Source organism: Amblyomma maculatum, chromosome 1, assembly GCF_055883805.1.
Source record: "Amblyomma maculatum isolate TAMU_Amacu chromosome 1, ASM5588380v1, whole genome shotgun sequence".
Classification (NCBI taxonomy): Eukaryota; Metazoa; Arthropoda; class Arachnida; order Ixodida; family Ixodidae; genus Amblyomma; species Amblyomma maculatum.
The window spans coordinates 278,405,493-278,426,408 of NC_139344.1; the positions used below are offsets into that span (position 1 = coordinate 278,405,493).

General features: G+C 47.7%; 1 protein-coding gene across 4 annotated transcripts in view; it reads left to right on the forward strand.

Annotated features, from left to right (window-relative positions):
- The window catches only part of Ae2 (anion exchange protein Ae2), a 228,046-nt gene that overhangs the window by 25,152 nt on the left and 181,978 nt on the right, over positions 1-20,916 (forward strand). The window lies entirely within an intron of this gene.

A 20,916-nucleotide genomic window follows, 5' to 3' on the forward strand; every position in this document is an offset into this window, starting at 1 on the left:
GTTCGTTCTTTATTTTTTCGGCAAATTAATTACTGGAAATTTTCGGTGATTTCTTGCTCAGTTCCTCTGTGTGTGTTTGTGTTCAGGCGTTTTCATCAACACCGACTGTTCATTTGCAGGGCGTCAACGTGCAAATAAGGACAACGCAGAGGGCTATGGAACGAAAAATGGTAGGGGTAACATTAAGAGATAGGAAGCGTGCAGATTAGGTCAGAGAAATAACTCAAGTTACTGACATTCTAGTGGAAATCAAGAAGAAATGGGCATGGGCGGAATATGTAGTGCGAAGAGAGGATAACCGATGGTCGCTTGGGGTAACAAACTGGATTCCAAGGAAAGGAAAGCGTAGCAGGGGGCGGCAGAAAGTTAGGTGGGCGGATGAGGTTAAGAAGTTCGCAGGGGTCAAGTGGATGCAGCTAGCACAGAACCGGGTTAATTGGAGAAACATGAGAGAGGCCTTCGCCATGCAGTGGGTATAGTTAGGATGATGATGATGATAATGAACGTGCAAATCGTAGTACTTGTAGCCGCACCTGTATGAGTAATTTGTATCGTCATTAAAAAAGCAGCCAAATAAATGGGATAGCGGTCACGTAAAAACCCCAGTGGAAGTTTCATTCTAAGAATTGGGTTGAAATATTATTGTTCGGTAGCCCTGGGCTGGCCCCGCCGGGATGGCGCAGTTGTTCCCAAGGACGCGGGATCGAATCCCGGCCTCGGTGGCTGCTTTTCGATGGAGGCGAACAGAAAGGCGCCCGTGTGCTGTGCGATGTCAGTGCACGTTAAAGAACCCCAGGTGGTCGAAATTTCCGGAGTCCTCCACTACGGCGTCTCTCATAGCCTGAGTTGCTTTGGAACGTTAAACCCCACAAACCAACCTAGCCCTGGGCTGAGGTTGATCCAGAGAGCGAATGATCACGGGCTGCGTGTCAGTGTTTAAATGCAGCTGATGAACTCTCGTTTCACCGTCTAACTGCGCTAAGTCAGTGATGATAGTAAACAATACTTAGCTTTCAGGAGGCGAAGAGAAGGTGGTGCAAACCGACCTGCACAGGCGTATGACCTAACTGTGCCGCTTATTTAGCAGTGCTGCCATCACATCGCGCCCCTGACTTATTTATTTAGGTCATCATTTTCAAACTGATTAAGGGTAACTTATGCCCGAAATGCAGCTACAGCTATGTCTTGCGTGCCTCGAATGCTTACCTTTCTGGTGAAAAGGAATTTTTAAGACGAAATTCGGCCTACTTTTGTCTCTTTAACCCGCGAAATCCACCCCTTAATTGAATCTTACAAACGGCGGATCCCACGCCGGTTAATCTTTTCGTTCGCCATTTCAGCCCTACTTGCACGTTGTTTCGTCTTATCCTTTATGCATCTAGGGTTACCTGGCGTGGTCGTTTTGCGACGAATTTCTTAGTTCCTTCGGTGCATACCTTTTGCCGCGACTGAGGCGAAAGTACTGCCTCAGTAGCAGACGCATCAACAGCCCCCGTCATCGCTGACGGAAACACAAATGTTCAGCGCGTGCATCGACGCAGGGGCTCATCGCCGCCTCTTGGCGACTCGGTGCGCGGAGCGCTTGAACGCGGGGCTAAAAACGCACTTTCGGAGGGCAGCGCAGTGGCGAGCTTCGGGCCGCCGAGCACACGGGCTGCGGCCTACGTCGTTCAAGTACGACGACCTGTCACGCCAGGCTGCGCCGGCGCTGACCCGGGCGTCTGTCGCGGCCCCTGCTGCTTGCCTTTCGCTGCTCACATGTGTCGCGTGAAGCAGCTCGCACTGTGATGTGTTTTGAAACACGTGTACGCTTCAGACAACAGGCGCGCATCTGCCGATTTCAGCAGTTCACAGTCCACCATCTTTTGCTGTTTTAGCTCATGTTTGTTTTGCATTAACAATAGTTATCGCTGTTCTCATTTCAATATCGCTCTAGCGATTCTCTGGGGGGTCGCTGGGCTTTCCTTGTCTGCACAATGCTTTGACACCTTATCAGAGTGGTTTTGGCTGTGCTGATGATTCCGTGCTGCATGGTTTATTTTTGGGCAGGGGCGAATACGCCTTCGGTTATGGCTCTTACGACGGCGCGGGGTCGGTTGTAGTGCTATTCGATGCGGTGTGGCGCTTGCCGGCCATGATAAAAGCTGAAACACTGTGTGCGAGGCCGTTTCGCGCGTTTCTCTACCGTCGTTTAAAATGCTTCGTTGTGGCTGTCTTCCGGTGCTTTATTCCTCAACACCCGTTCCTTGGGAAGTGCGAATCCTCCAGGCGGCGCAGGATTTTTCTCTGCGCCCTTTTGAGATGATGCAAGTCTAACAATATTCGTTCGTAAACGTGCCGCGACTCCATTGCATCACTTTCCGAAGGATTTGTTGGTAGATGACTTGGGATGTACGAATGCAGCAGACCACCATGATATGCTGTCTTTTTTTTTTTTTTTTTTGTCTCTACACAATCGCAGCGCGCCGTGAAGTTACTAATGTTCTGTCACTAAGCGCGGGTTTCTCAAGGTTGTCATCCAATATTGAAGGGCATCGAGAGACAGCGAGAGAATGCTCTGGAAAAGAGCATATGCTGTGTATTCGCGATAGTGAGCTAATGAGCTATCGTCATCAGATTTTGGTTCGGTGCGTAGGGTTTAAATCGAAAAGTGACTCAGGCTGTTGGGGGAGGTCGTAGTGGAAGACTGCGGAAATTTCGACCACCTGTGGTTCTTTAACGTGCACTGCACACGGGCGCCTTCCTTTTCACCCGAAAAGCGGCCGCTGCGGCCCGGCATTCGATCTCGTGTCCTTGGGCTCAGCAGTCGAGCGGCGGGACCGTAATCAAGGGCACTTCTACCCTCATGGGAGTCGAACCCGCAGTTTTCGAACCTTGCTAACGCTCATCTTGAAATGGAGAGGAAATGCGCTTTTAGCTATTTGTTTTGCTTCGTGAAAGCTTGGAAGCTTGCTTGGTTCTGAGAAACGACACGCGCTTTACTGAAAGAGACAACAGAAGGGCGAGACACATTTCGCGTCAATCCCGCAGTCTAGAGAGCAGGGTTGTAGAGGTTCATGGGTCCTCTTTCCTTCGCTCAGCAGAGAACCTTCGGGGGCCCATGTGTCATTCGCGAAGAGGCCGCTTTCGGTGGCGTGCGTCTGCGCGGTCGGATTTGCTCCAATGCTGCTTCCTCCTGACTGTCTCTCGGTCCTTCCAGAAATTGCGTCGTATATCATTCTTGGGCGATTTATAGCTCTTCCCTCGTTTGAGCGAAAAGCAATGCTCCAAGAAGGGGAAATGCCACTTGTCTTGCTCTTTTGCCTCCGTTATCATTTAATGCCTCTGATGCCTGTTCTAGTTGACATTTTGTCAAGATAGGGTAAAGTTGTTTCTGTGCTGGAAATAGGGGGCTGCACGTTTTTCTCCCGCAAATAACTCTAGAATCCGTGCAAATCCAGAGCAGAGTCATTTCTTAATCTCTGACCGAGCTCTTCCCTAGGTGGATGGTCAAAGTATGGTGGCTATAGGCAGCATAGTCAACAAATCAGTTTTTTTTTTCTTTTTTACTGGCGATGCCTTTCGAATTAAACACATGTGCTGCAGCACCAACTGATGGAACCGGAATGTTCTCTATAAAATTCAACGTACGATGCCTGGCACCCAAAGTGAAAAACTTTTCACTCAGTGCCCTGGCTCTTCTTTCCAGAACAGTGTATCGTGTTGGCGCATCCCTTCCAAAATATGAGTCGAAGTTTCGCTGAACGTCAAAGTCTGGGAAGTGCCTTATCGTGGAAGTGTTTTCGGACGGCAATCTAGTTTCAGCTAAAAGCAAAATGCAGTCTATACGTAGTACCAGTGCCAGTTCCGCCGATGCTTTGTCCAGTCGGGTGACCAAGCAGCGTTTTTTCCTAATCTCAGTTATACATTCGAGTTCGCAGTGGGAAAATCTGTAGGACATCATTACAAGCCCGATTTTTGCAGTTCTCTGTGGTCCCGAACTCTGCGGGACATTTTGTTACGAGGGCCAAAATTATGCTCCTTCGCCACTGTTTCAAAAAGCGGTGAGAGTGCAGTTGCTAAATTTAAGTATCCGTGCATCCCGATTTCTACTGATAGGAGAGCTCCATAGGTCGAACTTGCTTCCTTTTCACTTCCTTGCCCCTGGCTTTGTGGCAAATATGGACGCAGTTGGAGGAGGCCTGGGCGCGCGCAATCAGTGGTGCGCGCAATCAGTGGTGCGCGCTTTTTTCACCTTTAAGCTTGAGCCTTGGTTGAGTGGTGCACAGTGAAGGGAGACGACTGAGTCACACAACAACGGGAAACAAGGGTTCACAGTGGCTAAGCAGCACCGGATCTTCACGGAATCGGAAACTTCTGGACTATTAACTGGACTATTAAAAACGATCGTTTCAGTTCAGTAACACTGGTCGGAATTGTTCAGGCGTCGACCTTATAGAGCTCCTGATAAACTTTCGCGAGTGATCCTCGCTTGGACGTGTCTGCCAAATTTTTTCGCCATTTCATGTTAGACCGCGTAAATGAACTGAGATGAATTTTATCTCAAGGGTTCGTAATTCGCTGTTAATATTGTTTTTCTACCTATGTTAGTTTGCTGGTCGTTGTCATCATCTGCTGTGAATGTATTGGGCTCTCGACTGCAGGCCTCAGCGGTCATTTAGCCGCCTTTATGAGCCGCCCGGAATCCGCTTCTATAACGGGGGTACTTCTAGTGCTCCCCCATTCCTCCTGGCTTGCTCTTGTGCGTCGAAAAGGTCCTATCTTCCGGCCATGTGTTATCCGGTAATTTGGAGCTGCTTTCGCTTCTTCCTTCTTTCTTTTTATGTCTAGGCTGCAAGGAAGGAAACGGCTCCGGCTGCTTAGTCTGCTTCCAGCTTTCGTCATCAAGTTTAATAGGTTGATGAGGGTCTGCATTTTATGTTTTTATGGGGATCGCTCGGCGCATTCTTCTTCTCGCCACCCGGGAACGTGGTCATCGGGCACTTTCTGTTCGATCGAGGCCCCTTTTTACGTGCGCCTGGTGTGTGATGATGCACTCGAAGGAAAGAGAGGAACGGGAGGACCTCAACCGGGAAACAGATTACGGATTTAACCGGATAAATCGGCGCCAGCGGACTACTGTGCGGAAAAAGGGCGGGGCACGTACAATCAGAAGGTAGCAGTAGTACATGAATATGAACATTTTTGCGGGCTAGTTGGTTCAGTGCAGGTAAAACGGCGCAAATGAAACGGGCCAGGATAGGAAGGAACAAAAAGTGACCACCGTGTTGCCGTTTTTTGTTTCTCTCTAGTCCGCTTTCATTCGCGCAGTTCTACATTTTATACGAAAATAAACATGATGGTATGATTTTGAAATATGTTTTTTAGATTCTGATATTTTCACGGTGAAGAGTCTGTCTGTTTGCTGACGACTGTGTATTATATCGTAAAATAACTAATCACTCAGATATTACGGCCATTCAGGAGGACCTCAATAACATGAGTGGTGTCACGCATGGCGCATGGAATTAAAATTAAAAAAAAAAGTAAGTGTATGTGGATATATCGCACTAATATGACGTGTCCAGCATACTTGCTTAATAACAATTCATTAGAGAGCGGACCTTCTTACCGGTACCTGGGGGTTCATATTGCTACTAATATATCCTGGAAAACACATATTGACTATATAACCTCTAAGGCTAATCAAACACTGGGATATAGTCGTCGAAATTTTGCACTGGCTCCATCATCACTAAAACTATTATTATACACAACTTACATTTGTCCACAACTAGAATATGCGTCATCAGTTTGGGACCCCGGACATGCCAACCTCATACAATCTCTAGAGGCAATTCAAAATCGCCCATCCCGATTCACCCTAAACAATTACCTAAGGACTTCCAGTGTTACTAATATGAAATCATTCCTACACCTCGCTATTCATCCGCAGAAAAATATCTCGCCTATGTCTTTTTCATAAAATATGTTTCATACTTACGTCTAGCTTCTTTGGTTTCAACCACCACCGTATATTTCATCTCGCCTAAACAACCGCCAAAAAGTGAATATTCCTCATAGTAACACCGTAAGCTATTCGTATTCGGTTCTTCCCCAAACTAGCAAAGGTTGGAACAACTTACCTGCGTCACTTACAAGCATTACCAGCGCTGATAACTTTTAAAACTGCCGTCCAAGGTTTTTTGTGAACTAATGTAACAAGTGATTTACTGCGTGTAGTAACATTATTTGTTTACTTACATTGTATTTTGTAGCGTTTTTCTCGTGCTACCAATTGAAATTCGGGGCAGTAACAGTATATTTTCTTGTAAGCGTTGATTTGTTCTGTTTGCCTTTTTTGCTTTTTGTATCTTTTATATTTGTATTCTAGTTTTCGTGTAATTTGTATTTTTTTTGCACCTCCCCTCTATAATATACTATGCCGTTAGAGGAAATAAATAAATAAATAAATAAATAAATAAATAAATAAATAAATAAATAAATAAATAAATAAATAAATAAATAAATAAATAAATAAATAAATAAGAGTAAAAAAAAAGATGCACAGATTTTTGGCTGAAGCTCTAATATCGTGTGAAGGCAGTATTGTACAGCTTTTTCCCTTCTCCCGCCTGCCTTTGTGTAGTTGGCTGGAATGGGACACACATTCTTTTATTTTCCGGAGCCCTTCTTTCATAGCCTGAGTCGCTTTGGGACGTTAAACCCCGAAATCCAAACTAAGCACATTCTTTTACTGTTTGGCTGTGCAACTGCGGCGCCATACTGCGGGACCTGCTGCTGCTTTGGCATTGCGTTTCTATGCAGCTGTTATGCGTTTGCTACGCATAGCAACGCGTTGTTGTGCACCTGTTGCTATGCGGCTCTTGACCAATCGCAGCTGCTTCACAAGCTAGGCAATATTTTGCTCGGGTCGGAATTATTGTTTTTGTATTAACGGAAATTAGATACGTTTATGAAATCTGGCACTATGCGCAAGCTGCGGTTGTAGTTGGATCACCCTCTTTGATAACATTTTACTTTAATGAATGTTTTTACTCTAAGCCGGGGCTTCACGCACAGTACGAAATATATCTGGAGTGTGGAAGTTGATGGGTGCCGCTTCCAGGGGGTTGAGGTTAAAGCCCCTTGATTTTTAGTTGGGGCGGGTGGGTGCGTGGTAAGGTGCCTGGTGCTTCTAGATGGGTCTCCCATTGCGCCTGTGATTATGAAGTTTCATTCCGCTGTTGCGTGGGCTGCGATAGTGGGTAGCATGGAGTCTGATGCATCACTCACTGACGGCGCTGGTATTTTGGCTAATGCCACTCGTAATGCTTTCGCGAAGCCTTGTACTTCCTTAAGGTGGCGGAAAAAGGACCCAACATGCAGGATGCACATTTCAGTCGTCAGTCTCTACCAAGGAGGTTGATCTGTGCCGTCTTTTCATGGAGAGAAACGATGACGCAGAATTCTCGCTCAAATGCTCCCTCTGTCCGCCGTGGTGGTACAGTGGTTAGAGCTCTCGACTTATGTGTCCAAGGATGAGAGGTCGAATCCCGGCTGCGGCCACCGCTTTTCCATGGAGGCGAAAAGTAAAGCATCCGTCTGCTGCGCTATGTCAGTGCACGTTAAAGAATCCCATGTGGTAGAAATTTTCGAAGTCCTCCACTATGGTGTCTCATAGCCTGAGTCGCTTTGGGACTCAGGCTATGATACACCATAGTGGAGGACTTCGGAAATTTCTACCACATGGGGTTCTTTAACGTGCACTGACATCACACAGCACACGGGCGCCTTGCTTTTCGCCTCCACCGAGGCCGGGATTCGATCACTCATCCTTGGGAACAGTAGTCGAGCGCCGTAACCACTGCGCTATCCCGGCGGTGTAAACACTGCATTAAGGTTGCTGTTTTGTTCCTTTTTATTCGCAACAACCCTTACGCAAGCCTGCGCAAAAGCTGGAATCGCATAACATGAATAAGCAGTGATGGATTATATGGCAGTTTTGTTTTTCATAATCCAAGAGACTGGAACTCGTCTGTGATGTCACAGCCGTCTTTCAGCGGTTTAACCGAAACTGCACGTGAAAAATGTTCAATATAGATTATTTAGCAGGTGAAGTTGAATTCCACATCGTTTCACGTGTATATAAGCTATTTCATATGCACATTATACAGTGTGTTTCGCATAACTTGAACAAAGGATTTAAATAAAGCGGTACAGCGAAGCTTGATGTAACCAACGGGATATCTTTTGACGTCATGTGGCACTCCTCAAGAGTATTTTGCAAATTCTGCTCAATTGGTTAACTAAGATGTATTCTTCAAAATCTTTATTATTCATTTCAGGACCAAGTTGCTTTGATCAAGATGTGGAGAGAGGTCAGAAACAACCTATCCGCAATTTTTCCCTTGCCTTGGGCGCTCGACTGCTGAACACTACACGGGATCGAATCCCTGCCGCGGCGGCCGCTTCTCGGTGGAAGCGAAAAATAAGGCACGTGTACAGCGCGATGCCAGTGCACATTGAAGAACGCGAGGTGGTCGAAATTATCTCGGCAGTCCTCCACTGCGCTGTCCCCAATAGCGTGAGGTGCTTGCAACGTTAAACCGTACAAAGCGAACGAAAATAAAAAAAAGTTAAATTGGTTCATAGGAAGGGAAAGGCGCAGTAACTGTCACACTTGCTCTGTGGACACCCGAACCGCGCCGTAAGGGAAGGGAGGAAGGTGGGAGTGAAAGTGGAAAGAGAAAGGGGAGTCGTAGTGGAGGGCTACGGAGTAATTTCGACCACCTGGGGATCTTTAACGTGCGCTGACATCGCACAGCACACGGACGCCACTTCGTTTCGTCTCCATCGAAACGCAGCCGCCGCGGTCGGGTTCGAACCCGGGAACTCCGGCACAGTAGTCGGGCGTCTTACCACTGCACCTCCCCGGCGGGGCAAAAAAAGCAAACGAAACGAACCCATTTTTTTTTTTTTTTTCAGGCGTCTTTGTCGCCTGCCATTGTATACGAGCGAGCTTTCGAAGGACTTTTGCGCGGCACGCTGAAGGCCACTCACAGAACGGCGGCGTCAGAATTTTCTTCGACCTTCAGCGAATAGTTTTCACCACTTCCACTACTTATCTCGACTGACGTGTTCGCTAATAGATACGCGCTGTGGATGAGGCCTAGTGCGGTTGAGAGCATTCAGTGCCGCTAGATCTGTTCGATCAGGAAATATTCGGCGTGTTTCTTTGAACCATTTGACCTTAGCACGAGACCATACGCGAGAGCTCCGCCATGCTGCTAATATGTGTTGCGTAAAGGAAAGGGATAGGAATTGTTCAGTGGTCGTGTTCCATTCGCGAATGAGCCCGCATTGCCGTGCCAGCTGCCATGCTATCCGTCCTGTGTCAAACATGGCGTGTCTCGTGCTTTGAGTCGTTGAATGTGACATGGCATTAGGGGCGGAAATACAACAGGTCCTCTTCTGCGTACGGGGGGCGAAGGACAAAATGTCTGCTCTGCTCAGGCCCGCAACAGGCTCGCTTTTCGTATTTACTTTCAACTATTTTTCTTTTTGCTGCCGCATGCGTCGTGCTGTTTGACGAGCTGTCGTAAACGAAATTGCTGCTGTATCACCTAGAGGCCGGTGCTTCAGACGTCCGCTATCTGCTGTTGCCTTGCATGCGTGTAGCCTCGACGCATAAACGATCACATTCTTCGAATAAATGCGAGCGTCTTAAAACAGACTTCCTGGATTTGCATCTCGCTTATCTTAAAGAAAAAAAAAAAAAAACTACCACCAACGTTTGTTGCATGGTAGAGCAGGAAAAAAAAAAAAAAAAAAAAAAAGAAACGGCCTACGCCGGAATGGTATACATTTTCTTCTGCGCGGTTGTAGAAATTGTATTTTGTGCATAGCGGATGTCGCGCAGGGCTTCCTCAACAAGCTGCATTTTTTCCACTTCTCACGCTACCATGCGTCGATATGAGTTTTCGGTCTCTAACGGAATTGCTATTATATAACTGCCCGCAGCGCACTGTTGCTGTGTGGAGAGCACTCATTGCTGTATTCGTGACAATGTATTCGTGTTATACCGTGGCCCGCTTCGTCTTGGCAGCGAAAAGTCTTCTTTGGCTTCGTCGCTCCATCCATAGGCTAGAGCAATAGAGCGCCAAAACAAATTGCAGTTGTAACAGTTGAATTAATTCAATGGAAAACAAGTCAGGTGTAGAACTGTATCGAAATTGGAAAAAGCAGGTCAGGAAGGAATCGTTCTTTGATAACTCAAGAGGCAGTGTCCTACTTTTTAAAGCTAGATCGAGGCGTCTTAGAACGCGTGGCTACAAAAATAAATTTAAGATGGAAGATGACACGCGTAGTGTGTTGTAAATTCGTAGAAATAATTGAACATCTTATACTCAGATGTGATATGGTATCGCATCTGGATGTCAATGCGGGCACTCTCCCGGTGGCCCTGTTTAGGTGTTACAATGGTCAGGTGAATGAATATGCGCAGTTGGAATATCGGTGGCTAAACGCAGACATGGTTACAAGTGTGGGAATAAAAAAGTTATTACAGAAAATGGCCATTCATAACATTAGAGAAATATAAGGAGAAAAAAAGGTCGAGCATGGTGCATGGAAACTGCCACTACCCCGTTATTTATGCGCATGATCATGTTACTTTTTAGTGCGAAGGCGCTTCCGGACATTCAGAGCCTGGCAAAATCGTCTAACGTTTGCATGTCCGCTTAGCTCTCTCTCCCGTCCCTCTGAAGAAAGTGGACGCGTTGGTCACGAGCCACACACGTTAGTGTGTGTCTTGTAGCCCACCCGGTCGGCCCACGCCCAGTGGATGGCGAGATCGGCTGTAGCGGCGCTCTTCTGCGCTATACACCGTCGGCTTCTTGCGCAAATTTGCCTGTGGCTGCGGGGTTGGCCGCGCGTGTAGGGGCGATGCGCCATAGCAGCGAGTCTGACGAGAGCCGCCGAAATCATTTGCGTGTGCACGCGTTTCCGGAGTCGCGTAGCATTCTGGCGGAAGCGTTGCTCGTGCATTGTCGCGAATGTTGTAACATCCGTGTACGGTGACGTCATTCCATACAACAATAGCTGCATGCTCTGTGCGCCCTATGAAATAGCAGAGTATACTGTGGGACCAGTTGGTCAGACATAGTGCAGCGAAAAACGTAGCGTTAAAACAGGACTATAGAGAGACTGTCCTGACCTCGTCTCTCTAGTTCTGCCTTAACGATACGTTTTTCGCTGAACTATGAAATAGAGTCCACGCTTTGCTGCAGAGCGCGATCTCGTGCTTCAGCAGAGGTTCTCACCTATTTTATTGTACTGAGTTGAACGCTACAGGCTAAACTTTTCAGCAGCATGTTGTGCCGCTTTGTTTGATGCGTACCAGAGATACGCCGTTGAATGTATCGAGAGCTTTTTATTAGACTCCTGGCTGGTCGGGGTTCTACCAATTAGCTCTGGCTGATTTTCGAGCTGGACAACGCTGCTTCCCACTACTCAAGTGTCGGTGAATTCGCTGCACTGACTGGTGTATACGTCTGTGGTGTGGGAGAGCTATGTTCCTTATTCCGCACTCTATATTTTGTATGCTTGGTGTGTCCTGGCATCATCGTGTGAAATCAAGTAGACCGCTCACAGAAGTGGGCGGCTCACGTGTTCGTGTCTCCCCGCCGCGCGGTGGCTCAGATGATGTCGACAACGCGGATTCGATACTGGCCGCGGGGAGGCGAAGCGCCTGTGTACCGTGCGATTCCGGTGCACGTAGAACCACGGACAATCAAAATTTTCTGCGCACTCCACTACGGCGTACCTCATAGCCGATGCCCCTTCAATTTGGAGCTTTAAAGGGCAACACCGGCGGTTTTTCTACCCTTTCGAGTTGGCGGCTTTTTTATATTTCCAGAGCTTTGTATAGTTTGTGCAAGACGAGGGTTTCAAAAGCAAGCAAGAAATAGTTATAAATCAGCAAAAAAAAAACTCAAATCCGAAACCAAAACTGCAGAGGCTTCCTCTTGTTATATTGGCTGTGACGTGAGGTGCTCTTCGGATGTCAGAACTACCCGGAACCGCGCTATTTTCTGCTGTCAGCATGTTTGTAGGAGCAAAACCAGTTTTACAGATATCAGAAAGCCTTCAGAAGTAATTTATTGAACGATTTTCTACCGGATGAGTCGCCCTTCACGTACCACCCACACCGCCTTGAGAGCCGGCGTAGTCACACGACGGACCGCTTAGTCTGAAACATATAGGCGACCTGTTAAGGGGGTATGTACTCTTGTCATTTCATGCGCATGTATTTCTATAAGGAGGCCGCAGGAAGGAGGGTTAAAGTGGTGCTCCTGTTTACAGCTGTTACTGCCGCCTTCAAGCTGTCCATCGCGCAGCTGCGCTTCTCTGAGAACTCATGCTGGAGCAGCTTTTTTAAAAACAGTATATAAGAGCACCACTAAAAATATGTGAAATAAAACAGCACGTATATAAGTACATATTGCCAAATACGACACAGATAAAATCAACTTTGGTTTCAAAATGTCAGTGTCTTAAACTTGCGGAATTCAGTTTTCGCTTTTTTTAATAAGAATACCACCAATATTGGATTGCATTGTAATAACAGCAATTTAATTATGCAGGGTTGTGCGTACTACAGTCATACTTTGAACACAGCAGACGCCGCGGAGTGACTCCGCGGCAAGCTGCGTTTTTCGGTTTCTCATGCTAGCATGCGTCGATAAGAGTGTGGAGCTTCTAGCAGAATTACTGTTATATAATTGCCCGGGGTTCGTTGTTGTCATATGGCTACTATAGTAACTGAATTCGCAATGTATTGAGCTTTTTTTCTGTAGCCGCTTCCTCATTTCTCCCGCACCTCTCTGCGGTGGTTGCACTCGAACAACGTTGGCGCGGAGCCTGAAATAAGGCGCCTGCTGGACTTAGTCTTACCGATTCCATCTCAGCTTCTATAAGGTACAAGCAGTCTTCAGACACTCGGGTGCAAAATGTCCACAGCACACGCGGACTTAGTGCATATTGCTGGCGCATCGCACAGCTTTTGCGTATGCCTGTTGCGAATGGTGTTGTCGCTTGAAAATTTCTGGCGGGTCAGGCGGATTTTCGCCGTCCAGGAATTTGCACAGCACAAAAGTCTCCCGTGACCGATGCGTCACATCTGAAAGCAAGGGACTATATAAACCGTTGTGAGCGCGCACAGAGGCCGCGAAACCTGTTGATGATCGCGTGCTCCGCGCTCGTGTGACATCATTTCATATTTTTTTTTATTTCTTTTTTTTTGCCTGTGCATATCGACACATATGGCGCTGTAGAAATCCGGCGATTATGAAAGGCTTGCGTCCGAGGGCGCGTATCTTGAAAATTGGTTTGGTTTGGCTTATGTGGTACCAAAAGCGACTCAGGCTATGAGAGACGCCGTAGTGGAGGGCTCCGGAAACTTCGACCACCTGGGGTTCTTTAACGTGCACTGACATCGCACAGCACACGGGCGCCTTGCTCTTCGCCTCCGTCGAAATGCGGCCGCCGCGGCTGGGATTCGATCCCGGGTTGTTGGGTACATCAGCATTCGAGCGACCTAGCCACTGCCCCGCCGCGGCGGGGCCCAGAAAATTCATTTATGGAGAAACTACGTCGCGTTCGGATGAGAAGTTTGACATGGCAGATCGGTGCGCCAGGTGTAGACCTGAAGTTTTTTATCGATCTGTGAACGTGGAACAATCGCTGGGGCGGTTGCCATTTCAGTCCCATTAACCAAACCAGCCGTCCAAAAGCAGTCCGATTTTGTGCTTTTCAGGGTTTTCGGCTTCCTAAATCCGTGCCTCACGTGAACGCTTCACAGGGCGTTGCTCTCGTTTTAAACTTGTTGGCGCCGAAGAACGTTTGTATTTATTCGTGAGTCTTTCCAGCGAGCCTTCATTGACCACTGCTCTTTGACGGCCATTTTTATTGAGAAAACAATACTACGACAGCCAAAGAGAGACCTTGGGTGGCAGCTACGCCGTGAAGAGGCCTCTTCGCGGCGTAGCTACGCCGTGAAGACGCGTAGCTACGGTCTCTTAAAAAATATTAGCATGCCATGACATTTGAATTTACGTTACCCCTATGCCACGGGCAGGAGCTGCCAACTCGGGTCGCTCCTTTCATATCAGAGGGTGATATCAGAATCAGCCTGCCAGAACCGTCTGCATTCTCTTTACCCCTACGACACACAGGCACGTCCATATGGCTTGGTTGAAGCGTGCTGGTAACTTATGCTCTCGCGTCATACTTTTAAAGGGTACGCTTAAGTGTCCCCAATAATGCAGCACCTAACACTGATAGGGTGCGATAGGGGAGTAATGTAGCAGGCAAAAGAAGCTTCCGCCGTTGCTTTCACAATTCAACTAGGGTTTACCAGAGCTAAACCACGACTGCTTTATTTTTTTTTTATTTTTACTGCTAAAACATTTTTTTTTTTCAGAGGCCAGCTAGGGGCCTAATTTTAATAGGGGACAAATTTTTTTTAGTTGATAATCAATTTACCACTATTTTGCAGCGTACGTTAGTTTTGTTTATATGCTTATTTATAGACGTTTTGCTGAACAACGGTCGAGAGAAGTGTTATCGAAAACAGAAGGCAGTTTCAGTGAGAATTCAATGGAGGTGTGCATGCTTCAGCGTAACAAATTCAGTGCGGTGGAAATTCACGGTGGCTGGCTTGAATCGTTCCTCCCGGAAAGTCCTTCGTTAGACTCAAGTTCGGTCACATATTTTCTCGACGTTTCCACACCAGCGTGGTATCGGAAGCGGGTTTCTTGTGCTGCAGTTAGGCGCACATTAGGGGCGTTAATGACTTTTTAACGCTAAGTACCTGCGGCAGTTAGGGAAATACCTGATTGTGTTAGACACGTTCGACGCGCCTCTCGAAGCAGTTAGCCGAGTCGAGCGCGTCTCGGACCTGGACTGATTTTATTATGTCAGAACTGCGGCATTCTTGAAAGGTGAAGAGCTAGCTGACCTCTGCTTCCTTGCTTGAATGAAAGCACATCACAATGAACAAAGAACAGCTTTAAGTTGGGGAAGTGGCCGAACCTGGCGTCGTCCGCGACTCTTGGTTCTGTGATTGTGCCCGCGTATTATTGCGAAGGTGGCCTTGTGGAGCTGCGCACGTGCATGTCGTTGAAATTAAAAGTAATTGAGGCCGTGTGGGAGAGCTGTTTTCTTTTGCGCCTACGCATCAAAGTCGCCCAGGAGTGTCTGAGGAAGATAAAAGCTCCAGCCGAAGCTTAGCGGGTGTTTCAGCGAGGGCGTTAAATATTTCCACAATATAGGAAGTTTGAAATAGGAAGATATATTCCGAAACAAACTCATCCGCAGCAGATTTCAAGTACAGAAAAAAACCATATTTGTACAGCTGATTATCTAATATTCACTACTATTTTTAATTAGCGAGGTATGGGGAGTTCGCGAATAAGACGATGCGATACAAGTTTTTAAGACGATGAAAAAGCCTTTCTCAGAACCTCGGCAATGCGAGGAAATCCGTGGCTCATTTTCGCATAAAACCCAAAGCGCGCGCAGGAAGATAATTGATCCTTCCTTTTGCATTCAACAAGTGGCGCATGACGACAACAGCGCAGACAGTTCAAATTGTCTCGGGCATATTAGCCGCATCGTGCGCAGAGCATTGGAGAGTGAGTCGTTTCAAAAAATTGATATAGCATAGCCGTCTCCATGGCTTCGAACAATAGTAACATCCAGACTGCGTTAGTTAAATTAGCTAGCCAGATATGGTTATTTTGATAACGGACGTACGCTGCGGCTAACAGTTTCCCATTTCGTAGTCTGTATTTTCAGAATCTTTTGATAGAAGTGCGCAATGTGCGACAAATTTTCAGCTCCGCAAGAGGAATCGCTTTCCTTCCGACGCATCGCGTTCTCTGTACTTTGCGGCCGGTTGTGAACATCTAGCAGTATCGGAAACCGGAGTGTGAAGCTCGGTCCGCAGCGCCGCCCTTGTGTGCGGTTGTGGTGAGCGCGGGAAAGGCGTGGGCGCTACATGGGTGACGCCTGCCGATAACGCCTGGCTGGAGACAGGCTGCATTTGAGCATGCGCCGCCACACTGATGACACTGCCTTTGAACGTCATCCGCGATCGCTGACTGCCTCCGTAAAGGCCGACCGAACCACAGCGGAGGCACTTCGGTGCGCGCGCTGCCGCAAAATTTTTGTATGTGGAAACTTGGACGCATAACAGTTATTTGCTTCACTGGTACACTAGCTTGTTGTCATTGTTCTTTGCGCCTTACGCGTACACTTCCTGCTGCGATTGGTAATTAGCACCACCAGGGGAGGTTTTTGCCTCCAGATGAGAAGGGGTTGCCTGTTATTTTTATTTGATTTCTTTTCCGGTCGTGTTGGCAGCACCAGATAACATTAATAAAACGTTGTACACTTTCCCACAAGTTTTCTAAACAACGAAGTCATCAATGACGTGGAATATCCTTGGTGAAAGTAGCGGAGCCAGCATTATGGGGTGCACTGTGCAGGTTGCTCAAAGGAGGGCTAAGCACAACCATTTCGTGACTTTATTCTTAGACTGCCAAGCTATAAAGCTTTCCTGCTCAGAGTCTCTCAGAGTCAGAGACCTTAGATTCACAGCTTGAGGGGTCGCACAAATACCCCACTACACGGCTGAGAAAACAGGCCATGCAGCCTGGTTACAAAGGCATCGTTTCGCATTATTGCTTCTTCGCCTGGCCGCTGTGCGTTTGGGGTTAACGGAATATGGTTGCCCCGCATGGTCAGCTGCGGCTTCTGGCGTCGCTTTTACGGCCTCGGCGCATATGCGATGCCCGCGAATTTCATCGCAGGCTGCGATGGCTGCCCGTCAGTTTGGGTCCCTCGGCGGTGCCTTTCCGTCGGGGCGCGGCGCACCTTGGCGCACATCACGGCTGCCACCGCTGTTTTCGCCGACGAGGAGAAAAGAGGTCGAGGCAAGCCGCGTCACTGGCAGGCAAAATAGCGTCACTGCGGCGCGCAATCGAGCCCGCCCCGAGACGACGACCGCTCCCGGCGGCCGTGATTAGGGCTTCGGCGGCGCTCTGCCGTCGGTCTCATTTCGGAGGAATCCCGCTGCGATGAAAGGGGAAACAAGGGCGCCACGCAGGCCTCGTTGCGCGTAGCCGCCTCTCCTGTTCGCTCTCTCCATACGCCACCCCCCCGCGACTCTTCAGGGCGCGTCTATTTGTGACTGCCTTGTTTCAATTGCAGCCTTCGGGCCCACCCTCGAAGGAATGGTCACATTTCGGACTGGCTCTGGAGATTCCGTGCGTCGTGTCGTGCCTGCGGCGTATGCCCGGCCATGATCCAGAGTTGGCTGTGGAATGCCGGTTATTGAATGGAGTGCGCCGAGCGCTTGCATGTGATGCCCGCTTCCTGTGCATGTTCTGAATGTAAATTCAAAATATTGATCGCTATGAGTGAGGTGCCGTGATGACATGGGGCTGTGCTGCTGCAAAACCCACTGGAAACACTGCTGTAAGGATTGCCCACTACTTGGTATCTGTGCAACTGTGGCCAAGCGGCTTGGTTGAAGCAGCGTACGTCCGCGTGAATTGTTTTGCCGAATGTCCTGGCGTAGCGACATCCTTTCCTAGGGAGCAGACCACCAGTCGGGATCCAGCTAGGCGTACGTATAACGAGTGATGCGAGTTCTGACGTCCCTGAATTTTCTATCAATGGAAGCTGAGGTCCCATTGATAGAAAAGATGGCAATAGTAACCTGTTAAGATTCCCTTACAAAAGTTCATGTTCAGGTCGTTTTGTTCTGAACAAACTTATAATGCCATCTTTTTGTTGGAACCAGGAACTGGCGGTGCCGGTGAAGGCCGAACATTGAGGCAGCGTTGGATTTCAACTCAGAAGAATGGCCCCCGTGCTTAAATTGAGCATTGTCAGCACCCTCTCTAGTAATTTTCGTGCTGAATCATCAACGAAATTATTGGGCTGTTTGATCTCTAAATGTCTGCTTTGTCGATAAAAATTCACATGAACCGTACTCCATCAACTACCGACTGTCGATTCACTATTCCGGCGTTCACGAATTCTTTGATCTGACAGTACGTAGTCGTTTGGCGCTTGTGCACACATACGCGCACACAGTATTTGCGTGAAAGCACTCGTCGCTCACCACCACCGGCCATTCTTGTTGGCTAAGCAGTTTCGCGAGGTCACAACCGCGGGTAATTCAAACCCAACGTGCGGGACTCCCTGACGGGCCTTTCAAGTTAGCCAGCTAACAGTGACCTCTTGAAGTGCTTTCACCGTGAAGACAAAGCCATTGGAGCTGATTCGAAACAGTCTGGTTCGAACCTGGCTACTCAATCCGCCTTTTTCACAAAATGTGGCGCCCTCTGGGAGTAGTTGAAAATTCGTCTGCTACTGGTTGAAAACGTCCTTGGGAGATGCGGCCGCCAGAGAAATGATATTGTATGTTCTTGACAGCTACCGCCATCTATCGCATACACCTGTCACTAATATTAACTACACATGGCCTCCGAGATAAGCTACAGATGCGTCGAATGTGGAGGCTAAGAACTGCGCATGCGCAGTTTGGGTATGTTGTCTAGACCCATAGTTTGGGTTGGTGGTCTGTTTTCAACCAGAGGAAAGGCGCACATGCGCAGAGCGGCCTTGTGAAAAAGGCGCATTAGGCAAGGAGGTTATATAGAACTTATAACCTCCTTGGGATTAGGTCCGGTAGCCTAGCTCCTTAGCCATTGAGCCACCGAGGCGAGTGTTTTTGCTTGTTATAACCAGGTTAAAAATCCGCCATTTGATGCGGCGGCTCCCAGATGGCACCACAAAACCGTGGCCTCTCTCTGCAACGGAGGAAGCGCGGTGTCGCGCGTGTAGTGATGCGGACGATATCATTGACCATTGACCAAGGCCAGGCTATTGTTTCAATGGATCCATGCCCACTGCGGGCTCCATGGAAATGAACAGACCAATATTGAAGCCGAAAGCGCACTCAGCAATGGCCTCCAAACAGCTGTGCCTTTTTCAAGAGCGGATACAACGTGTCTTCTTACGAGCTGTATGAAGAATGCTACGGCAGCTTACTGGGCCCAGCCAGACGCCGGACACATTCGTCTAAAAAGGCTCGATGGAACATTGAAATTTTATGTTCCGCGGGATATTCCGCATCATCATGCATGCGTGGTACATACACTTCGGTTAAACGTGGCTTTCACGCGCAGGTACTTACATTTAATTGGAAAGGTGGACTCCCCGGAATGTTCAACTTATGGCATCCCCGAGACTGTGGACCATATATTATTGGTGTGCCCAGTGTATGCGTGTGAAAGAAATGTGTTAGCCGCTTCCTTGAATCGTTTGGACAAGAGGCCTCTGTCGGAGGAACTGCTGCTGGGCGCTTGGCAGGACGAGGGGAAGGGTGTTCAGGCAATGCGGGCTCTTTGCCGTTTTTTGTGCGTCACCGGACTTGATTCGCGCTTGTAAAGCAAGATGCCTTGCCTGTATATTATTATATCTATCTATATCTCTATCTATTTATCTCTATCTATTTATCTCTATCTATCTATATCTCTATCTCTATCTATATCTCTATCTATCTACATCTCTATCTATATCTCTATTTATATCTCTATATCTATTCTTATACCAGGGACTCCATCCACAGCTGTCAGATTGCACTACATTTCCGCGTGCATTCGGGTTCCACGGCCGTCAAGTGAGTGAGGAGGACAGGAACTATCAGAACAAGAACGATGCAATCAAATGCACTAAGCATCATTTGGCTGAATGATGGAGTAATATGTCTAACTGTGCGAGGCGTAGGTATAGTGCTCTAGAATATTGGGCAGTGTGACGACCGGCGCCGGAGAGCGGGCCGCTTTTGCGATGACAAGAACCGACTTCCGCGAGAGGGCGCGACCTGCAACAGGGGTGCCACGTTCGGCGCTCGGCGCATAGCCGCTGCGGGGACAGCGGAGGTGCAGATGAGCGGTGCGGTTCTGTTTGGAGCTATTTTCCAACGCTACGCCATTGGTGCAGTATTTAATAAAGAGACTACTTATTCCAGGGGCTTAAACTGATCCATGCAATTCCTTTACATCTCTGTGGAGACGCCTTGCACGCTTTGGTATTCCTTCAGAGCTGCGTGCGATGTTTGAATCGCTATTTGAATCTCTTTCAACGTTTTTTACTCCTGCGGACAGCCACAAATCGTCAGATGAGATATTTGTAAGCATTGTTTCCAACGAATCGTGGACTTTTGTATTCGTTCTTCCCGTAAGGAGCGGTATTATACGCGGAGGAAAACAGTATACCTGAGAATCAATGCTTAATTGAGCTTTATGAGGGCTCTTTGCGAATCTTTTACGAACACCTGCTTATATTTTGCAGCTTGCGCTTATCAATATATGACTGAACGTTTATCTTAAATCATCAGCAATTTGTAATTTATCTCCTTAATTGGTGTTCTTTCTGCACCTTAATCACCGCTTACACAAATTACAGTGCGCGAGCAAAATATATTTATTCTTAACCATATAAATTGAAGCATTGCACTGGGTACCGGCGAAAATAAATGAACATATACGCCACTCAAGGATTTATTTTTTGTTAGCGATTAACAAATACATATGTCACGGACAATTGTTTACGTGCCGCTCACGAAAGGGTGAAACAGTTGTACAGATGAAAAAAAAAAGTCAAGTACAGCTAGGGCAATGCTTGAAATAAAATACGAAAAATTAAACCAGTCACTAACGAAGGAATGCGGTTATAGTGGGCACTTGAGTGTGGACGTTTAATAGTATATCAATGGTAGATGTACAGAGCAAATAAAAAAAACACTAATAATTGCGTGTCACCTTGGCAAGTACTGCGGTTCTTGTCGCGCACCGA